At 40.7% G+C, this 21,632-nt stretch overlaps 1 protein-coding gene across 5 annotated transcripts in view; it reads left to right on the top strand.

Annotated features, from left to right (window-relative positions):
• Me3 (malic enzyme 3) overlaps window positions 1-21,632 on the top strand; it is a 191,731-nt gene that overhangs the window by 7,990 nt on the left and 162,109 nt on the right. The gene's annotated exons all lie outside the window — the stretch shown is intronic.

Genomic DNA, 21,632 nt, shown 5'->3' with positions numbered 1-21,632 from the left:
TATAAAAAGATGTAACTCTGGAAAAATGATTTGGAAGTAAATGTATGGAAATGATTGCATTAGGGCAGAGGGATTATGGGAAATTTATTTCCTCTTCATAAAATTTTTTTAAATGTTCCATTGTTGTTTCAATTTTAGGTCACAGGTTTTTGTTGGGAGTTCAGTTTCTAGACAACATTCAGCTTTTGGAAGTTGACCCATCTGTGATATATGAGTGGAAATCTCTCTGAAGTAATCTTATTTCAGGCTTATAACCCCCTATTTTCTAGAAGCAGATACATTTAGATTCACGTAATAACAAAATGTTAACACAGGAACCTGCTGCCTGTTCTAAAAGCAACTGTAAATAGCAATATATAGATTATGTAAACAGCGGTTCTGGAAGGCAAATCCTGTACAGAAATATATATTGTCTGACTCCAACCTGGACCACCTGGTATTTTAAGTTGGTCCAAGTCTAAGCTGTACATAGAGTTTCTTTGGATGATTTTTCAGACTTAATAGTATCCCCCGTTCCAGTTTCTCTTGGTTGTCTTTGGCCTTTGTAGGCTCTAGGGTTTGTGACTTTATTTTATTTTGCATTTTTTTGTCAGTTCTACCAAATATTTCTTTTATTATCTACCTTCTTCTTTCCAGACGCCAGTCTTATAGGGGGAGGAAGGCAAATCCTTTTGATTTGTATGGCAATTGCAAAAGGATCACTAATGTGCAGCACTTTTGTTTGCAAAGACATGGATTACTGTCAGCTTTAAAAACCTTCACTTTGATGTGTAGAAAGCACTTTGGGAAATCCTTTGGGTTGGTATCCAACTGCCTTTCTGATGCAGAACACAAAACATGCTGTATGATCTTGTGATGAAAATCTGACGGACGTCCTCCACTTGGGGGTGCCGAGGTCAGTGGTTAAAAGCAATCATTCATTTCATACCCAGAGGTTGCTAGGCAGCCTAGTTAAAACATAGCTCTTACCAAAAGGACACAGGAACAAGTAAAATGCACCCAGTCATTTGAGGAGAGGGTTTTTTAATGGAAAGATCATCAGCTTTTGAGGAACCTGAATAAGAGGAAACCAAAGCTGCATTTGCTTTTAAAAGTGGTTACGAAAAACTACAGGGATGATAGGGGGTATAGTTGAATGATTAGCAACTTGAGAATATTATTTTTTAAAGCCTTAATCTCATTCTGTATTGTTATTTATGGTCCTGAAACATTCTCCCCTGGGTGAGGAATTCTGGAGAAAGCAGACTCAGTGGAGTCCTTTGTTTTGGTTAGCTTTGCTCTCTCAGAAAACAGAAGGAGAGAGTCCACATCTCTACAAAGTAGCCTCTTTCCTGAGGTGTGGGATGCCCAGTGACTTCAAACAGGAGTGCAGTTGTACAGTAGAGCTAGTCTTCAGTCAACAGCTCACAGTCTCCATGCCCCTTCTCTAAGGTTTTGAAAAAAGTATTGAGGATTCCAATCTAAATCCCTATTATTCTGAATTTTCTTTGATAGTGTTATGGAGAGAATTCAAGTGATAACTATAACAGCATTTTTTTTTAGGATATACAGAGTGCCAGAAATTGTTCTAAGCAGTTGACATGCATTGACTCATTTGATACAATACCATAACTTTTTGAGATAAGCACAGTTATTATTCTTGTGTTATAAGTGAGAATACTGAAGTATGAGGAGGTTAGCCCACTTGCCTTTGGTCATGCAACCCATAATGGTGGAGCTGGATCCACCTGGGTTTAGGACCCACACTTACACCCACCATACCACCCTACCATTTCCAGTGTGCAAGGTCCCTCTTACCTGGGATGACTACATGAAGTCTGATGCACTGTGGCCTTTCCAGGATAGTAACTAGAGCATTCCCTGTTCCTGCCTGTGGGTATCTGTTGTTATCACTTCCACTGGCTCTGCTAAAATCAGGGTATCACGGAGTTGGAGGGAACTTTAAAAATTACAGGATTATTCATTTATTTACATATTAAATTTATCAATAGACATCTTCTGAGTTCTTATTACATTTTTAGGCAATGGAGACCTCACAGTAAACACAGAATTTCTTCTTCTGCCTTTGAGGAGTTAAGTGTAACCGAGGTGACATGAGGATCAGTGAGTGAATAAGGAGGCAGTTTCAAGGCAGTGTGTAGGTATAATTAGAGGGTCATTCATTCAAGTGAAGAAAGATGGAAGAGAGGTGCAGATTCATTTCTAATGGCAGTGTTTTCAGAGCCAAGATAAATGGAAGAATCAGAGTTGGCAGATGAAGGTGGCAGAGGAGAAGCTGTTTAGATCATGAAAGAGAATGAATTCCAAGAATAACCACCCATTGATTTTGTAATTAAATGTACAGAAGTTGAGCAGTAGAGCTCAACAAAAAAGTTAATGTCTTCCATACTTGGATGTGATCTTTCTTGTTCTTCTTTTCCTTGATTTTATGTTGCATAAAACAAGAGAGAGTCATTCATACTGGGCCTCTCTTTTCAAAGAAATCTTCAGCATGCCTCAGGATTCAGCCTCTGCAGGGTCACCTCTGCCACACTGTCCTCTTTAATATTGTCACAAAGAAGCAACTTGTTCATCCCCTACACTCCTTTGGTGTGTATAGATAGTTGTGGTTCTTTCTCACACTTGGTTTCAGTGTACATTTGTTTAGTGCGGTGTCTGTCTCCATCACTGTGTCATCTTCATATCCAGGAGACTCTCAGATGCTCCATAGCCAGCACAATGCCCTCCTCATAGTATCCCCTCAGCAAAAATGACTACATGAATTACTTCCACATTCCCTTCTCCACAAATCAGAAACTACTAGAGTGAAAACCAATGTCACACCAACTGCCATCTGCCATCTCTTCTGAAAAGCTGGTGAAAAGCTTGATCTGAAAATAAAAATTATTTTTAGATCTCTCCATGAACTTGGAGAATTTCAAAATCCAAGAGAAATCTTTCATTCTGGTCATATAAATTTTGGAAATACATTTCTTTAGAAGAGTTTTTCTGCTCTGAAGCTGGGCCAGGTGCACTTTATCTAAAGAACAGCATCTTTATGATGAGATTATTTATTCTTATCCTGGGGCTGCTTTCAAGACATTAAATTTGGACCTGCTGTAACTAGCAACAGGTTAAAGGATTTTGAGAATGAAGGAGAGTAGTCAGCTAGTATCAATTATGTATGATCCCCCAAGAGGCATGGCCAGTGACCAGATACTGGACAGCAGAACACAATGCCTGGAAAATACAAGATTTAGAATCAGAAAAGCCTCTGCTTCCTGCTTTGGTTTGGATGTAGTTTGAGTGTACCCCCAGGGGGTCATGTGTTGACATTTAATCTCTTCATTGTCAGGAAGTAAGAGGGTGGAAACTTAATCCAACTATGTTGTTCAGAGTTTGGGCCTTTTAGAGGTAATTAGGATTAGACAGGTTATTGGGGGAAACTCGATAATTGAATATTGGTGGCTGTATAAAAAGGGGGAGAGAGATTAGAGAACACTCACAAACACACACACACACACACACACACACACACACACACACACACATACCACTCATTCCCTCTCTCTTGCTGCATGATGCCCTGTGCCACCTTGGGACTCTTCCAGCAAGGAGGCCATCACCAGATATGACCCTTTGACCTTAGACCAGAACCATGAGCCAAAACAACTCTTTATAAAAAATTACCTACCTCAGATATTTAATTATAGTTTAAAAAAATGGACTAATACAGTTCTAATACCAGTTCTGTCATTCACTGTCATTGTAAAGGTCACTTCATTTCTCTGAGCCTCAGTTTCCTTGTCTGCAGATGAGGATGACAATAAAACACACTTATTTGACAGGTTGCTCTAATGATTAAGTGAAATATTGTATGAAAAACAAATTGTAGGTGTTTAATTAATTCTCAAGTTAATCTACATATCTAAAGCTTTTGTTCCATTTTGAAGCCCTGTTTGGCCATAAAAGTCACAGACACAGCAGAGTTTGACCTGGTTCATGCCCACTTAGAGCATGCAGGAGAGGGGAAGACCGAAGGATCAACCTCATTCTCTAAAGGCATGAACAACATCTGATTTTGGCAGACTTGATTGGAGAGGAGTGAGTCAGGGAAGAGTCAGGCTGGATGGAAACCTTTTAGATAACTTCTCAGTACTCAATGGAGTTTTTAAAGCCTGAATAATCTAAACATTTGTCTGAAAGAACCTTAAGTAAAAAAAAATATCTCTAGGAGCAGAAATTCAAGGGTCATTTAAAGAGCTGGTGCTTCTGGAAGTTAAAGCTGGAGTAGAAGACAGTGGCTACCATCAGGAATCTCAGAACTTTATTCCAATATTTTGGAAACCAAGGTTTTTAAAGCTACCTTAAAAAATAAATATAAATGTATCCATCATTATAGCACTCCCAGTCTTATGAGTTTTTGATAGCAATATAGCAAGATAAGGAAATGTCATTTCATTTCAATGGTCATTTAGCATGAAAGTTATGACATTGCTTCAGATTCAGCTCAGTGGGCCATTTCTGGGCCAGCTTTCCCAACTAGCAGTCAAACTATGAAGGGAATTTTACAATAGTCCTGTGATCGCCATAGACTTTGCTGTGAGTGATCAATATACTTGCACATGCATATTTTAAATGAGCATTTCTCCTCCATTGAATGAGCATTCATGATGAGCATTCCCCCAAAAGACTTAGAGGTCATAGTTGTCTTTGGGTAGATAATGCCCTAGCATTTGACCACCATATTGCAGTAGGGTTTTAGAGCCCCAGGAGTGGAAGTTCTTTCTGCCCATGAAATGAATGGTGGATAGGGATTCTGACTGTGTCTGCCTCTTAAATCTACTGCCTTTGAAAGGCACCGCTTTGCCTGCCATTCTGAAATAATGCTTAGAATCAACCTCAGTTGATTAAACAGAAGTACTTTTGAATCTTTCCACAAGATGGCAGAGGTGATGGTTTACAGTAAACATTGTCATATATTGTAAATCTGAATAAACCTGCAACGTAGCTCCTGCCATCACTTCTGTGTCCATTTCTGATGCAAGGACGTGTTCCCAACTCCCACTTGCTTTTTAAGTTTCTATTTATTCTTTGTGATGACATGATCTCAAAGACAGTCCACACACTGTTTGACAGAAAGCTCAGCTCCCATGTCATAGACTCCTTTCTTATCTCTTTTTCTTCTTGGTCTCTTCTGGTTCACAGTTATTTGTTTGACTGGTAAAAAAAAAAATCACTTGAGATCACAAGGACAGATAATAGCAGTGCAGTTGCTGCTGATGAAATGTGAGTAGAGATTTAGAATAGTGTGCAGAAAAACCTATTAATGGCCATTTTTAGAAACAACATTGAAATCCACCCATCAGTGCTGAAAGATTTCCCCTGATCTCACACTCTAAGAGCTTGTGGCAGCTTCTCCTCATGTCTGCAGAGCCTGAGAAGTTGCCTGGCCATGCCGGTGGGAGATGATGGCATGCATGCCAATGGAGCAGCTGGCCAGGGGGTGCCAGCTGGAAAGGCTACCCAGCAGAGGAATAGTCCTCCAGTAACCTCCAGTGACCTCTAGTACTAGTTGTCTTATAATGCCTACCATGCCAGGTGCTTTTCTAGGGGAAAAGGGGTACCAGGGATTGAACTCAGGGGCACTCAACCACTGAGCCACATCTCCAGCCCTATTTTGTATTGTATTTAGAGACAAGGTCTCACTGAGTTGCTTAGCACCTTGCTTTTGCTGAGGCTGGATATGAACTCATGATCCTCCTGCCTCAGCCTCCCAAGCCACTGGGATTATAGGCATGTGTCACTGCACCCTGTGCTTTTATAGGTGTTTAGAAAGATTATTTCCAAGCAGAAGAAACAGTGTGAAGAAAGTGAACTTGGCCCATTGCTCCCTCATCTCCTGCTTCCCTGGCCTCTTCCTTCCACTTTGCTATACAAGGTATATCCTGAAAGTCTTCATGGTGTCCCTGAGCTGCCCAGGACTGTCAGGCCTTCTTGCCATATAGTATCCTGCTTCCTCTCCTGGATCTCATCTCTTCTTTGCTTCATTTCCTGTGCATTCAACTATCCTTCATCCAATGTTTATTGAGCACCTACTAAATGCCAGGCACTATTCAATATTAGGAATTGCATCAAACACTTGACCATAAATCTTCTTATTCATCTAGTAAGAAATATAATAAATAAGTAAACAAATTATAAGATAGTTATTGGTGGTTGGTTGGGAAAAAATAAACAGGGCACCAAGGGAAAGAATAATAGATGATGTACTTGGGATGGAAAGGTAAGAGCTCTTTATTAATTTATTTATGAATATAAATGTATTACAACTTATAATTTGAAATACAATGGAATGTATTATAATTCTTATTAAACATATAGAGCACAATTTTTCATATCTCTGGTTGTATACACAGTATAATGACACCAATTCATGTCTTCATATCTGTACTTTGGATAATAATGATCATTACATCCACCACCATTAATAACCCCATGCCCCCTCCTTTCCCCTCCAACCCCTCTGTCCTATCTAGAGTTCAACTATTCCTCCCATGCTCCTGCTCCCTATCCCAATATGAATCAGCCTCCTTATATTAAAGAAAACATTTGGCATTTATTTTGGGGAGATTGGCTAACTTCAGTTAGCATTATCTTCTCTAACTCCATCCATTTACCTGTAAATGCCATGATTTTATTCTATTTTATTGCTGAGTAATATTCCATTGTGTACATATAAAGATGATGTACAATCAACAAATACATGAAAAATTGTTCATCATCACTTGCAATTAGAGAAATGCAAATCAAAATCACTCTAAGATTTTATCTCACTCCAGTCAGAATGGCAGCTATTATGTGTACAAACAATAATAAGTGTTGGCAAGGATATGGGGGAAAAGGTACATTTATACATTGCTAGTGGGACTGCAAATTGGTGCAGCCAATATGGAAAGCCGTATGGAGATTTCTTGGAAAGTTTGGAATGGAACCACCATTTGACCCAGCTATCCCTGTCCTTGTTCTATACCCAAAGGACTTAAAAACAGCATACTATAGGGACACAGCCACATCAATGTTTATAGCAGCAAAATTCACAATGGCTAGATTGTGGAACCAACCTAGATGCCCTTCAATAGATCAATGGATTAAAAAATGTGATAAGAGCTCTTTAAAAGATTGTATTTGAGCAGAGACCTAAAGAAAAAGGAGCCAACCAGGGGAGAAGCTGAGGAAGAGCATTTGGGGCAGAGGGAGCAGTTCTTCTGAGTCTGAAGGTAACAAATAGCTTTACACGGCAGGTTCTGGGAACTGACAGTAGACAGGCCAATAAAAAGTACAATGCAAAAGAGGGGAGCTGCACATAATCAGGGTGGGGAGAGCTGGGGGGCCAGATGGCAAAGGGTCCGAGAGTTTGTGATGTGAACTGGGTGTCATCTGCTATAAAACAGGACACTATTCAATGGCTCTAAACAAGGAGGTGGCGTGATCTGATCTACATTAAGAAAAGATCTTTCTTCCTGCTGTGTGGAGAATAGGTTGGAGACGAGCAAAAGTGGAAGCAGGAGAACTCATGAGAAGCTGGGTCAGTAATAAGAGCAAGCAAAGGTGAGGACTGGAAAGTAGGGGTGTCAGGTGAGAGGAGGGAGAGAGGAGAAGTCTTTTAGGAAATGGAGTCTGAAGGTAGAAGGAACAGACAGGCTCCTGTGTCCTTCTGCAACTCACCAGGACTCCATCTATTTTCTCCCTCCTCATATCCCCCACTTCCCACCCCCACGAAGCTACCACCACTGTTTATTGCAATTACTTCTCATTCTTTCTCAGCATATTTCATAATAATAAGGAAATAGAGTGTTCATGTTTTACCCTTAGAGCTCTTGAAGTATCCCCTGATCTGTCCTCTCATTTGAGCCTCACAGAAATCCCTGTGAGTTGGGTGTTATTACCTTCATTTTATAGGAAAGTGCTCTGGGACCCAGAGGACTGAGCTGCCTGTACTCTCCCAATGAGTAAAGGGTAGAGCAAAACGCAATTCCAGATTTCCTGAGACCATTGGCTGATTTATTCAACAAACTGTTGAGTACCTACTGTCCTACTGTGTTCAGGAGCTGTGCTGGGTTCATGGTCATTGCTCTCAAGGAACTTGGAGTCCAGAGAAGACAGACAGATGTGTGAGCTCACAAATGTAAATCAGTATAATAGGTTTCATGTTATATTAAAATATGGGATTAATAATGTGTCCACGTAATTTTTACCTTAGTGGGGAAAATGAAGGGTGAGAAGGTTTCTTAAAGGGAGTAATCTTTAGTCCTTATGCTAAATTATGTAATGTGTTGCATAGGCTAAAAAGAAAAGTGTTTTAAAAAGAGGGGACTACTTTTTTTTTTTTTTTTGACAATGCTAAGACCTAAAAGGTGTACAGGGCTTCTCTGGAAAGACAAACTGGGGAAAAGATGTCCCAATCAAATGAAGCAGATCTGCATGGTGTGGAAGAACTGTGGATGATTCTGGATGGAGGACAGTAGTGGAATGATGGGGTTGGACAGCAGAACATGGGATGGGGGCATCAGGGGCAATTCTTTGGGTGAAGAGTTTGACCTTAGTCCTGAAGGTGAGAGGGACACTGAAAAGTGACACCATGAGATTTGAGCTTTAGACATATCATCTAAACCCAGATAGGAGACCAAAACAGAGTCAGGAAATTTAGTGAAAAAAGAAATCTAATCCCCATGAGGGAGTTGAGAAAGACCCAATATGATTGGTGGTAAAGTGGATACAGATATGAGAGGCCTGAGGAAGCAGAAGACTGAGTTCTTTCCAGATTACACTGAGCTGCATAATAGAAAGTCCAAAAGTTATGGTCAAAAAAAAAAAAGTCATTGTTCAACAAATAAAAAAAAAAAACTAACAGAAACCCTATATTTATTTGTCATTAATTTATACAACTCATCCAGAATGTCTTATACCTTTGTCTTTGCCTAGAATTAAACAAAACTGTTGACACTGGTTATCTTATGCCAGTGTCTTAAGTTATTCTTGGCAGTTGTCTATCTTAAATATCGGAAAATAAACTAGTTATTAATAATGTAAGATTTTTCAAAATGTAAAGTTCCTTAAGAGGTACTTTGGGACTGGTGAATTTGTAAGGGATATGGACTCAGGCCCTTTTAATTTCAGATATTTTATTTGGAATATTGTTGTCATTGGCTTTCTCTCACTAACTAGCCTCATTCCGGTTCTATTCTCACAAAGCAGACTTATCACCTAAACTGTAAAGAAGGTGCAACTTGGTGAGTACATGATTACATTCACCCATGGTTTTGTCATTGTGAGGACATTGTGCAGCCCTCCACAATGCCCAGTAAACAAAGATACAAGTGAGACTCTTTTAACACTACAAAAGCTCAAGAGATTTCCTTCTTTATCTCAGGCCCCTGGAAAAACAATCACTCCTTACATTGAAAATGGAAAAAGAATGTTCATAGTTTGGAAAATATATTTTCTAGATAAGAATTTTCTTTAATATTCTTGTTTCTTTATTGGTTTGTTTCTTCCTTTTCTTTCTTTTTTTTTAGAGGACTTAAATAAAAATAAGGATTTGAAGTTCATGCAATACAAACCTTTCACAAAGTTGGCTGTCTATAGATGAAATGTTGTCACTTTCTCCACTGGACTCAGTTTTAGCGTGCCTATCTCTTTGCCAAGGCTTAGTTTGTCTTTATGAACCAGGATTCTTGGAGAACGAAAATAGAAAATCAGAAGCTTGCAGGAATGATTTTCTTGGCTAGTTTGACCCAATATCAGCCTCTTTTCTAAATAAAATGCTGTTTAAAGACTTTTAAAAAGTGAAATTTTAATAGAATCAGCAATAAGAATACCACTGTAAGCCTACTCTTGTTTCTTGTACATTTTGGAGGACATCATCTGAGCAAGATTATTTGTCACATGATCTGACTCTAACTCTGAGGCCACAAATATCATAGAAAGTCCAATGATGAGAAGTTTTTTGGAATGAAATGTACTAAGGGGGCTAGTAGCCTTAGAATTGTTTCACAATTGTAAAAGATCCTCGGTTTTACACCATGGGTTTTCCAAGACTTTGATCTTGTGAAACTCGCTCTATGTATTTTAACTGTAGTGTTTGTCTTAAATTCACCTCCTCTTCTAAAGAGTAAATTTGTATAATGGAGTCTAACACTGTAAACATTTTATGATTTTGTAGTTCCAAAGAAGGAAGGCCGTACGCACATTTGCATCCATTTACCTGATGGTTTATAGATCTGAGGGCTCTTGGGTTTCTACTTTGCATGAGGAAGCATTTATTTCTTTGCCTTTGCCTCTGAAGTACAGCTCCCACCAGCCCACTCAGAGAGGAAGCACCATGCTAGCATCTTTGATCAGTCATCTTCCTATGGCACCTTCCTTTGGCTTTTGTGTTATGGTTCCATTTCTGTTCATTTTGCTGTTGCCTTCTTATTTTCCTTACCAAGCAAGTTAGAAAAAAAAAAAGGTTTTCTCTTACTTTCTTCTTTTCTACTTGATGGAAGTAGAAAATGTATTTAAAGGCATGGTATTTATCCCAGAGAATTGCATTGATTACTAAAAATTATATTTAATATGCATTCATTTTTTTTAAGATCTGCTCATATGTAAACAGAGAGCATGTCATAAACAGAGAGCATGTCACCTGTGTGTGCTCAGCCGATTCCCCAGTTAGTGAACATGATAATGTTGAACTCTAGGGAATTTGAAATGCCTTCTTTCCAAGTTTTCTTTATGTGAGGATGGAGGAAAGGGCAAAATCCTGGATATAAGATCCTCAGGACTGAGTGAGAAGGATGGATGTATCTGGGTTTATCAGTGGGGGAAACACCAAGGAGAAGAAGAAGAAGAAAAAAAACCCTGAACAGAAAAGAGAATCAGTGATAGAGACCAAGAAATACTGTGTTGTGAATCATGTTGGAGAATATAACTGAAGGTATAGCATCCAGATAGGAAGAGAGGTGAAGAGAGAGAAGAATGAGAATCAGACCTGCAAGAGGCAAGGTCAGATAGTTCAGGATCAGAATGAGTGAATGCTGAGCACCTATGGGGAACTGTTGCTTTAGTACGTCTTGATACCTCTTCAAGAGGTATAACAGTTCCTTAAGAAAATCAAATCAGACTGCACCTTCCCAGTCAATGTGAGAAGATATATTTTGATCACTTGTTTGTCAGGTGCTAATGCTGTTGTCCAAACATGGGGGTCACAGCAGGTCAACCCCGCAGATCTTGGCAATTGCTCTGTGCAGCTTGAATGACTTCAGGGCTGCTGAAGTTCAAGTAAATAAGACCCAGAGGCCTTCTAGCCTTGGGAAACCCCATGTCTCTCTTCCCCTACAGGGGTGGCCCTGTGTGCTCTGTGGATCTCACCAAGCTTAAACTCTCTTGCTGAAAAATCCTTTGTACCAGAAGATCCCCTTGCAGGATTTCAGCTTAAGCACCAAAAAACTGTCAGGCAGTCTTATTTTTGTTGTTTCTTCTTCCTATATCAAGGATTTCTTAAATGGTTAACCTTTTCCACTTATTACTAGTAGGGGAATTGTGGAACTGAGACAGAAACCTATAGGTGACTAAGGATTGACCTGTGTGGTATAAGTCAGTTCCAACCTCACATCCGCTCTTTCTGCCCAATGGTAGATGTTGAGATCACATGGGGCTTCTCATTCCCATCAGCCCTCTTCCCTCAATTCTCTCCACCTCCATCTAACTATACCTGCATCCATTAGTGCCAAACATAGTTGGAGGATCATGTCCCAATTATCTTTCTATCTTAGAGACTTTGAACCACATACCCTTAGAGAAAAACTTAGGTTCTTAGCTTAATTTGAAAGGATATTCATATTTCTTTAACCTTGAAGTTTTCTGTATTAATGTCAAGCTTCATTGTGATTCCCTATAGTCTCTCAGTTTGAAGAAAATCCAAAGGATTTCTGTTGAAGATATCATTGAGATCCAAATAACTGAGCTTATGAATTATTTTTTTTTCCTTTGAGAGAAAATTACCTTTTAATCCAGACCCAGTAGAAAGCTCAGTTCCAGGCCTCTTGGGCAGATTCTACCACACAAGAGCATCCTCTGAGCCCTTTTTATGGAAGGTATCCGTTATATACCAGATGCAGATGCTCAGATGTGTTCTTTTGTGCCAGCAGGAACTAGTTATGGCAACACGTGGGGGACATGTTTATCCTCAGGATAAATATTTGGGTGGGAGTTTTGTGTTTCAAGACATGAGCACTAATTATAAATAAAACCATTTTGTTGTGATTTAATCAGTTCTCATTCATCCTCTTGTAAGATCTTGTGGATGCAGATATGTACAGTAGGGAGATTCAGCTCATTCATTTCCATTGACTACATCTGCCAAAGGAAAAGCTATTGCTTCCCCAGCTCCTTTTCAGACTCAAACAAGAATAGAAATCTCATGATTAAGAAAACAAGTATAATGAACTTCTGTAAAAAAAAAAAAAAAAAAACTCCTGAACCAGGAGAATACAGCCTGAAGTAGCTGTAAGAATACTGGCTTGGGGGAGAAAAGCCATTAGTGATCGAGTGGACTGACACCTCAGCTGTGCGACCTGGGGCTTGTCTTCAGTTTCTGAGGGTTTGGTGTTGACCTTTCCTTAGGCTTCTTCTAATCTAATGTTCTCTACAGATATGGAACTGGCACTCTTTCCAGCAAGGCTGTGGAGTACAGTCGCTTGCATTTTGATAAGTTGAGCAGGAGATGGCAATGGAAGGAGTACAGGCTTTGGAATTCAAGGGACTTGAGTTTTCATCCTGATCCTGCCACATACTAGCTGCATGAACTTGGGAAGACTACTTGAGCTTTCTTTCCCAAAGTTTCCTGTCTATTGAAAAGAATAACAACTCCATCCTACTAAGGTTGTTTTGAGGATTAAAAAGAGAATAGGTCTATTTGAAGCACTCATTTAACACAGTGCCTGATACACAATGAAGAACTGCTTCAGATTGCTAAAAATCATATTCCATATGCATTCATCTTTCTAAGATCTGCTCATGTGTGCCTTTTACTGATAGCAGTGAAACAGAGAGCATGTCACCTGTGTGTGCTCAGCTGATTCTCCAGTTATTGAACATGATAATGTTGGACTTTTGGGAATTTGAAATGCCTTCTTTCCAAGAGAATAACAACTCCATCCTCCTAAGGTTGTTTTAGGAGGTCAATCCTAATAGAGAATAGGCAGTAAATGTTAGTCCTTCACCCTTTTACTAACATTAACATCACAGTAATAAGAGTTCCAGAAACTTGGATGATAACGTGCCATCCACCTTTACCCTACACTCCACAAGAGTTTCTGAGTAAGAGTTTTTATTTTTAATGAAGGCACGTTTAGTACTACTCATTTCTTTCAGTGTGTGCTGTGGGTTATGTTTTTATTGTTTTTCTTCAGGGGTTGGTTTGCATTTGTTTATCAGAATCCATCGTAAATGCTGATTTGTCATTCCCTGGGTGGATGTAATTGCTGTGTTAGAGCTCTGATTGCAGAAATGAATGCAGCTGTGCTGTCTTGAGCCGCACGGTCCTGGGAGTGCTGCATGTGTCCACGCACGTTGCACATCCTGCACTTACACGGTTTGGGAGGAAGTTTCCAGTACCACAACCTCACAAGCAGTGTTTAATTACCTCAAACTCTGGGTTTGAGGTTAGCTTGGAAATGAAAAGCCATTTGGGTTTACCACAGAGGAGAAGTGAGAGGATAAGGCAAGGCAAAAGGAGCCAGGGTTGGCCTTGGGCACTCCTGTGGGGAGCTGGGAGCCCGGTGGGATTCAGGCCAGGTGTTACAGTAAAGACAGAACCAATCAGCTGGTTCTGTGAGTGCGTGTACACTTGTGTGTTCGTGTATTCACAACCAAATATATATCAGATATAAAATTTCTATATCTTAAGCTCAGGCCCTATCATCATTGATGATACTGAATCTCATCTTTACTCATCCAGACACTGCCGTAGTCTCCTATTGATTTCCTTATCTTGAATTTCTTCTACCCCCAGTCCAGTGTCTACTTCAATCTCTACCTGATGAAAATTTTAAAATAGGAACTTTTTTTAAAAAAAGGTTTTTGTGGATCTCTCCCATGCCTAGGACAAAGTTCAAACTCCTTACACAATACACAGTGCCTTTTTGGGAACTGGGGGCAGTCTGAGTCAGGCCTCAGCATCTCTGCTCCCCAGTATGTGCCCCGTGCCCAGCCACATCAAAGTCACAGTTCTCAATTGCAGCCCAGGCTCTCTCTCGTTCTGTGTCATGATGTGCTTTTCTCCTGCTTCTCCTAACTCTGACAGTTCTCACATCTATTCCTTGACAGCTCCAGACCAAATATGGACTTTTTCCATTGTGCCTCCATGTTCATTCCGTTGCCATGACCTTATCACACCCTGTAGTGAATCTTTTATTTTTATCTAACGTACTGTAATAGGGTCCTCCTAGGACAGTGACTACTCCATCAAGTTTTGTAGCACCAAGCACCTAGCTTCCCACAAACAGCAGATGCTTCATACTATTTTTTGGTTGAATGAGTTAATGAGGAACTCACTAAAAGTCCATGTGCAGAAATTAGCTATGTATACAACCCAACCACTGTTAATCTTGAGACCCTTTGGGGATTCTAGATACAGACACTATGACTGTATTTTTTTTTCTTGCTCTATTTTGTACTTTTTTCCATAGAAAAAATCCAAGAATGATAGGGAGCCAATAACAAATCCTTGCTACACCCCTGACCAGAACTTTAGCATCTCACTTTCTCTTTAAATACATTCCTGTGGTCTCAAAGCGCCCAAAAGTCTAATCTCAAAAGTCTAATCTTAGACCTCACTCTGCTCCTTACCAGTTACTGGGTAACTACAAGAAGGCACTTAGAGAAAAATAGACACCAACAATTTTAGGGACACTGTCTCATGTCTTTCTCACTTAATCCCTATAACATCTTTTAAGGTAGTTATTTATCAATTCTTCTTCTTTTTTTTTTAGGATGAAGAAACTGAGGATCTGAGAAGTTAAGTAACTTGCCCAAGATCACACACACAGCATTCAGAAAAGCCACAGTCAAATTCAGCTCTGATTCCAAAGCTTGTGCATGCTCTGCTTGACTGTGTCCTCTCCACATCTCAGTTTTCCCATCTGAATCTCACAGGAGTAGTGAGGGAAGAATGGCCTTTCAAGTGCTTCTCTCAGGTTGCCTGTGTCTCCAGGTGTGGGTAGTATGGTCACTCTGGACTTTCACCAGGATGACGTGTCTCCTGAACCAGTGCTGGCTGCAGTGGTCAGGCATTGTTCAGTCACTCCTTCCCAGTCCAGGCCATGCCCTCAGTCCCTCTCTTTGCAAGTGTTTACACTATGCCATGCAGTGTCCTAAAGCACTTTACAGACATTATCTCATTTTATACTTTATAAAAACCCTAATGGGCAAGTGCCATAATTATTCCCCATTTTACAGGCCCCTGAGGCACAGAGAATATAATACATTTCCCTTGATCTTGTGGGGGATTTAACCCAGAAAGTCTAATGCCAGACATTCTTCACTCTATTCCCCAACCACTACCATGAACCCATTTCTTCAAACTCTCAGAAACTTCAGGCTTCTGTGAGGGCCCTAGGGTTCCTTTCTGTAATTCTCATGGACTGATGAGTGGTCTCTGCCATCTCTTCCTAATGCTGTGGGCACTTTAGCCACAAGTTTTCCCAGGACAAAGAGGACCAGGCTAAACAAAGCAGACCCAGAAGAACTAGGGAAGGAAAAGATTGAGCCAAAGACAGAGATCCAATCCCAGTTCTGCTGTTTAATCAGCGAGTGCTTGTTCATCAACTTCCATAGGTGTTTCCTCATCTGTAAGATGGGTATACCATCATTAAGTTGTTTTAGGAAATGACCCATGTTCTCTATCATATAAAACCTTCATCTTGGTCAGTCATGCTACCATCACAAAATCTCATACCCTGGTCTGGGTGACTTAAACAATAGATGTTTACTTCTCCTGACCCTGGGAGCTAGAATCTGAGATCACAATACCAGCACGGTCAGGTTGTGGTTAAGGACCCTCCTCCTGGGTTGCAGGGGGCCACCTTTCACTGTTTCCTCACATGGCCTTTCCTTGGTGTGTTTGAATAGAGAGCAAACTCTGGTACCATAGAAGGACACAAATCCTGTTAGGAGATCCCTGCCTTTGTGACCTCATCTTAGCCTCATTACCACCTCAGAGACCCTACTTCCAATCAGGGGTTAGGGCTCAACATAAGAACTTGGGGAGAATAAACATTTCAGCGCACAACAGCCCTCAACATGGCAATATTTATCTTCACAATGTTAACGAGGAGTGGGCAGAGGAAGAAGACTGTAAATTAGAGAGGAACATAGGGCCAGTTACTGTGACCTCCAGTTTTGGAGACATATTAAGGTCACATGCAAAATTCTTGTGCTTCAAGCCCATAGGAAATTCCTGATTTTTTTTTTGACAGTGCATGGTGACATCCAGTAGCAAGAATTACCACTTGAGGTTTTTTATTTCTTGGTGTTTTTGTTTTATCTCAATAAAGATGGAGAATTTTGTCTAAATTAACTGCTATTGTTCCTTATCACAGTTTCAGCTTTTTCTAGGGGAGCAAGTCAAGGATAGTATTCAAAGAAACCTTCCAAAAGGTTTCCCAGAGAGAAGACAATATACAAACCAGCTGCTATCTATCCCCCCACCCTGGCAGCATCCTGCCATTTTCAGAATAAAAACCAAAATAGAAAGACCAAAAAAAAAAAAAAAAAAGAACCATTTTCTATCATGGGAATGTGATCCTCTCTGACTTGAGGATTGTCTACTTTGGGCACAGTAGACAATGCCTCAGGTAGGGGACTAAAATGCTACTAGTCATTCTTTGTTTTTTGGATAGTGCTCTTTTGTAGGCACAATAATTTATTTAAAACTCATGTCTGCAGCTTTGCTGTGAGCTAAGTGCCAAGTAAGATGGAGAATCCTGTGATGTGATTGTGGACTAAGAAAACAAGGAGTCTAGGTTTCAAGATGCCCTCCCAAGGGGCTGCCGCCCACAAGCTGATGCGATCCTCACGGTGAGGATGTCAGGATGCGCTCACTGCTGCTCAGGCTGCTGGCAGGTTAGAGTAAGAAGACAGTCCTGGAAGGGATGGCAGTGGTTCACACGGAGAGAGGAGACTTCTCTGAATACCTGTCACAGGTTTTCCACCTTTTTCTTCCCTCTTCTCTTCCTCCCTCCTTTTTTTCTTTTCCTTTTGATTGGTGCATTATCATTTTACATCAGAGTGGGATTCATTGTTAAATCTTCATGCATACACACAATATAACAGTACAATTGGGCAATTTAATTCCCCAGTACTCCCCTCTTCCCTTCCCCCCCTCCTTCCTCCATCTCCTTCTACTGAACTGGCCTCCTTTCTGTTTTCACTAGATTTCTCCCCAACCTTTTTGTTTTGTCTCTCTCTCTCTCTTTCTGTTTCTACATATAAGAGAAAACATATGACCCTTGACTTTCTGAGTTTGGCTTACTTCACTTAGCATGATTTCATTCTTCTTTATGGCTGAATGAAACTCCATTGTGTATGTATATATACCACATCTCTTTAACCATTTAGTTGTCGACAGACAACTAGGCTGGTTCCACAGTTTGGCTATTGTGAATTGTGCTACTATATACATGGGTATGCCTATATCACTATAGCATGATGACTTTAATTCTTTAGGATAAATACTGACAAGTGGTATAGCTGGGTCACATGGTGGTTCCATGCCTAGTCTTTTAAGGAATCTCCTTACTGATGGCTGCACTAATTTACAATTCCACTAATAATATAAAAGTGTTCTTTTTCCCCCATATCTTTTCCAGAATTTACTGTATTTGTATTCTTATGGTCTTCCTCTTCCTTTCCTTCTTCTTCTTCTCTTTAGGTTGAAATAAAAGAAGAAAGTATATTTAGGAGAGATTTGGGGACTGAGTTGATGCAATGTATGAAGTTGAATAGCTGAATAAGGAAATTATGGTTGCTTTTCTCTCCTCTATCCTGGACTTGAAAGGCAGTGAGGTGGCAGATCTGCCCAATGACGTGAGCCCATGGCCCTGCACTCCTCTCAGCTTGGCCACTGAAGATAGGCCAGTCACATAACTGCTTGGAGTCCAAGTTCCCAGCCTAGGTGGTAGACATGTAACCTCACAGCATCACCATGACAATCTAATCAAATGGCAAATGTAAATGTGGCTTGAAAGGCATAAAAGTGTTGTTTATATTGACTTTAATTACACCATCCACTAACACTCTTGGAGCATCTCCTGTGTGCTGTTCTAGGCATTGTACATATATTAATTGATTGATGTCTCATACCTTTTGATGTCACTTACCTTTTGCTCTTATTCCATTTTTTTAGAAATTGAAACTGAGGCCCAAAGAAGTAAATTGCTAACGTTGAGCTGGGAGTCACATCAGAGCACTCTGGCTGTAGATTCTGTATTCTTAATCCCTCTTCTATGAACAGTACTTAATTGCACAGAAAGAAGTATGGGTGCTAATACAGTAGACAATGCCTCAGTGGTATGTACTATTCCTTGGCTTCAGTCCACTGGGAGCTAGAAGCAGCACACAGCCCACATTCTTTGCTGCATCCCTGGGATATCACCCACCTCCAAGATTCTAAACTGTCTCAGATAAAATTCAATTCCTTCCTGCCTATTCCCAGAGACACTCAAGAGTGAGCACCTTGATGCTATAACTCCTTCTATCCCTTCCCACCCTCTTGCCCATATCCTGTGAAGGCGATAGAATTTGGGGTTCCTCTGGGTGAAGTGGGCTGGCTGTGAAATAAAGGTAAGAAAAGAAGGTGGCAATTAAACCACATGACACAGAAAGTAATTTTAGAAAGTGAGGTCAAGTTCCACACTGGAAAGAGAGCGCGAGAGCCCGTGTTTGCCTTATTTATATATGGGAGAAACTTTAAAGGTTTTCTGTAGAATGTTCTTCTGCCACATAAGGTAGGAGGTGGGCTGTCCAGGTCCAATGGGACATGTCCAATCCCAGAGCTATGAGAGCAGCCTTCCTAGCCCAGCGAAGACTGAAATCATGCATTGTGTATCCATTAAGTAGGAGAGACCACAAAATAGCGTGCAGTGCCAGACCAAAATCTTCTTGGCTCAAGGCCAAGTGAAGACACTAAATAGCTCAGGAGTGGCTTCCCACACCACCCACATGTTCTCTGTCCCAAAATTCTGTCAATTCTTCCTTCCCAGTGTTTTTCACTTTTTGCTTCCTGGTGCCACCATTGTGGTCCATGAGTCACTGCATGCTAATTGTCAGTCCCGAACTCTTCTATCTGGTCTCCCTGCTTGCTGCTCTGCTCCAGTATCAGTTTGGCCCCACACCCTATTGCAAGATGCTTCCAAAGGCTTTGCTCTGTCCTGAATTGTCCTGTTTGGAATAATGTACAGCTTCCATTGCCTGACAAATGAAATTGTCTTCTTAGGCTGTCATTGACATCTCCTGTGATCAGACTTCTCCAGCTTAGCTCCCCCATTACTTCCTTTCACCCCTTGATCCAAGAAAGTACAACTTCTCACTCTTACTGTCCCTAAGTTTTTGCTTTTGCTTAAACATTCCACCTTCTAAAAAAAAAAAAAAAAAAAAAAAACCTTCCAAACCCCTCTATCCATTTGTGTCTAGAAAGCCCTAAGGTCCTTGGTCGATGATTCCATCACGCTTCATGATTTCATCTGATGTATATGCTGTCTTCCTCCTCTGGGATCCCCTAGCACTGTTCTTTGTTGCCATCTGGCTTGGGAAGGGCATGCACTTTGGTTTCAGAATCTGCATTTTTAGCCCAGATCACTGTGTAGGTACCTTCCTCTCCTTTGCTACCACCCCAACAAATCTCAACATTATTCAACAGCCTGTCTTCTCTCTTATATTCTACCTCCATGTCCTTACTTTCTAGTTATTTTAATGTAGACAGTGAAAGTTGGCTGTTTTAGTCAGCTTTTTCGCTGCTGTGACTAAAAGACCCAGCAAAACAATTGTAGAGGAAGAAAAGTTTATTTGAGGGCTCATGGTTTTAGAGGTCTTAGTCCATACACATTCAGCTCCAATCCTCAGAGCTCAAGGTAAGACTGAACAGCATGGCAGAAGATGTGGCAGAGTGTCATGGCTCACATGATGATCAGAAAGCAGAGAGAGAAAGACTACACTCTCTAGATACAAAATATATACCCCCAAATCATGCCCCTAATACCCACCTCCTCCAACTACACCCTACCCACCTTCAGTTACCACTCAGTTAATCTCTATCAGGGGATTAATTCACTGATTGTGTTAAGCCTCTCACAACTGAATCATTTCTTCTCCATATCTTCTTGCATTGTCTTACATGTGAGCTTTTGGGGAACACCTCACATTCAAACCATAACAGTGGCATTTAACAGCAGGGTCCCTACAACAAGTACTATCTGTGAGTCAGTCAGCTTTGTGTTTCTGTGACCACAATACCTGACAAGAACAACTTAAAGAAGGAAAAGTTTATTTGGGCTAATGGTTTCAGAAGTTCAGTCCATGATCTGTGGGCAGCTCAACTCTGCGCCCAAGGTGAGGCATACCATCATGGCAGAAGAGTTGGCAGAGGAAAGCAACTCAGAACATGGCAACTAGCAAGCAGAAAGAGAGAGAGCACTCTGCTCACCAGGAACAAAATATAAACCCCAAAGTCTCACCTCCAGTGACCCACTTCCTCCAGCCATACCCTACCTACTTATAGTTACCACCCAGTTAATCCATCCAAGTGGATTAACCCACTGATAGGTTGTAGCTCTTATAATCTAATCATTTCATCTCTGAACATTCTTTAGTTGTTTCACAAATAAGATCTTGGGGAACACTTCATATCTAAACCATAACAACCTAGGTTTGAATTCAGGCTTTGCCTACCCAAACTATAGGACTTTGAGAAGACTATGTAAGCATGCTGTGCTCAGTTTCCTAACTTATAAAATAAGGTTAATAATAGTATCCCTCATGTCGCTATTACAAGAAGTAAATGACCTAACGCACCTGAAGCTCTCAGAACAGTACTTAGTATATGGAAAGTGATTAAATATCAGTTTGTCACTGTGTTATGCCTGTGGTCACATCTCTTTTGTGTGACAATAAACTAATTGGTGACTATAAAGCAGTTTTAGATTTTGCAGAGAGGAGTTTCTGCAAAAACAAAAACAAAAAAAAAAAACCCTCAGCCAGGCCACACAATGCTTGATGGTGACTCAGTGGTCATTACTGACATACTTATCAGAAACCCACAGCATTTTCCTGTGGGAACCCTCAACATCCCAACACTGTCCCTGGGCATAGGGCCCCATGTGGTGCTCTGAGAGGACAGTGACTAAGTGCTGCCTCTAAGCCGTGGTGACTGACTCACAAATGAGAGGGATGAGGGAAGTGAACTCTGAAAGCCCTTCGTCCCTGTACATTTCCTGTCAATACAGTCCTGCTGCAGGGCCTGGGCTTCTGAGAAGGAGGAACACACAAGAGGAATTTGTGCAACTGCCGAGTGCCAAATCACCCGAGGAGAACTGCTCACCTTCGCCACCACT

The sequence above is a fragment of the Ictidomys tridecemlineatus genome, chromosome 4 (genome assembly GCF_052094955.1).
Source record: "Ictidomys tridecemlineatus isolate mIctTri1 chromosome 4, mIctTri1.hap1, whole genome shotgun sequence".
Taxonomy (NCBI): domain Eukaryota; kingdom Metazoa; phylum Chordata; class Mammalia; order Rodentia; family Sciuridae; genus Ictidomys; species Ictidomys tridecemlineatus.
This window is presented reverse-complemented; position numbering and strand designations above follow the sequence as displayed.